At 44.4% G+C, this 1836-nt stretch overlaps 1 pseudogene; it reads left to right on the top strand.

The window, feature by feature from the left end:
* Positions 1–252: 252 nt before the first annotated feature.
* LOC142261462 (U2 spliceosomal RNA) lies at positions 253–458 on the top strand (annotated as a pseudogene).
* Positions 459–1836: the final 1378 nt, after the last annotated feature.

Below are 1836 nucleotides of genomic sequence, written 5' to 3'. Positions count from 1 at the left end.
AGGCGTGGGTTTGTCTCCCTCTCCCTAAGATGTGTCCGGTATAGGCCAGGGTGCCACTCAAGGCCGTAACCAATTCGGGTTATAGCTTCTCGGCCTTTTGGCTAAGATCAAGTGTAGTTTCGGAGGACGCTACCTTGGTCGGTACTGGAAGGTGCCTGGGATTGCACGTCTGCCGGCCTTGAGGGAGTGTGTGTGCCTTCTGGTGACACATAGCCCTCTTGTGCCTGGACGGTTCCCAGGCAACGGGAGGCGATCACCTTTGTTATTTTGAAGTCCTACTGATAAACAGAAAAAAAAAAAATTAAATCTGTTCTTATCAGTTTAATATCTGATACGTCCCCTCTCTAGGGACCATATATTAAATGGATTTTTAGAACAAGGAGATGGAAAAAATCTTGCTCTGTCCACTCCACGCATTGACCTGGTATTGCAGTACCTCCAGGACCAGTGCACCCCTTCTTAACCGAGTTTCCAAAAGCAGAACTCAATTCACCTGATTCAAATGAGCCCCATTAGTGAATTGAAAGAAAGCAAAAACTTTATATGCACCTCAATTTGGCCAATTCACTTTTCACACTTTCACCCTTTTTTTTTATCTTTCACACCTTTTACTTGCTTTATTGATGCAAAAGCTGTGCCAAATAGCAAACTCATCTCCACTCAACTTGACCAACTCTGCTATGTCCCGTGCAGTATCTTATTCTCAGTCTTATCTAGATCATTTGCAATTGAATAGAATAGATCCCTTTTGGACACATTGTATTCAGCTGCTGCAGTGACTGCAGGTGTTAGAAGATGCAGACTTGGCATCAGGTGCTGTCTATCAGATTCCACTCCAATTAAAGCTTCCATTGTTTTTCGGTGTTTTCTTTGAGCAATGATGATGTCTTTAGTGATCTGTTGGCTCCCTCTCCTGGAGGAAGAGTTTGCTTGCTCTTGGACTTTCAAAAAGAGAGGTCATGATAGACATTTAGCTTCTGAGCCCAATTGGGGACAGTCATGGGTGATGAATGTTTTGCAACCTGCTGCGAAGCCTGATACCGCAATATAAGGAACGTCAAATACTAAGAATGGGCGGCCTATGAAAGAATTAGTACTTTCATTAAGCATACTTAAACGGCTAATTGGGAATAGACAAACTGTAAAAAGCCCTCTGAGAAAGCCCCTCTCTATCCTTTGTCAGTAAGCTTTTCTGTAGTCTGCCTGTTGATGTATTTTCCGTTTGAACAGTGCACAACATGAAGTGACGGAACACTGGCTTGTCACAATGTCCCCCGCTGACATCACAATAGCGCTGCTGCCTAGAAAGCCAGCTGCGCAGCAGAAGTTGCTCTTTGGGTGGGATGGTGGGCTAATGTATCTATTCCTGCTTGGTGAGAGTTTGACATGATCTAGAGCAACGAGTTCCAGCGGCTAGCGGTTGATTATTGGCTGTAATGGGGCTTTCTGGCTGGTGCTAGCCTTTCTTCTTAGCACACAGGAACCACAATCCCTACACCATGCTTCGATGGATTCTCTCATCCCAGCCCAGTAAAACTACATATTTCACACAGTTATAGGCAGCCCATGGGCATTCACCTGGATTAAAACCCATAACAGCTCATAGACCAAACAATCAATCTACCACTGGACCAAAGACAGGAAGCTAAATCCACTGCCTGCGGTAACTAACTTAATCCTATAGGCTACTCACACAACAAACCCAAGAGAAAGGAAAAAAACATGGCTTCGATTATCCATCCAATGAAAACGCATAACCATTGTGAGCCATTGGACAATGCAATTGCACACATGGTGACATGGTGCACGGCCCAATGAATCAAGTCTGTACTTCAT

The sequence above is a fragment of the Anomaloglossus baeobatrachus genome, unplaced genomic scaffold (genome assembly GCF_048569485.1).
Source record: "Anomaloglossus baeobatrachus isolate aAnoBae1 unplaced genomic scaffold, aAnoBae1.hap1 Scaffold_2233, whole genome shotgun sequence".
Lineage (NCBI taxonomy): Eukaryota > Metazoa > Chordata > Amphibia > Anura > Aromobatidae > Anomaloglossus > Anomaloglossus baeobatrachus.
This window is presented reverse-complemented; position numbering and strand designations above follow the sequence as displayed.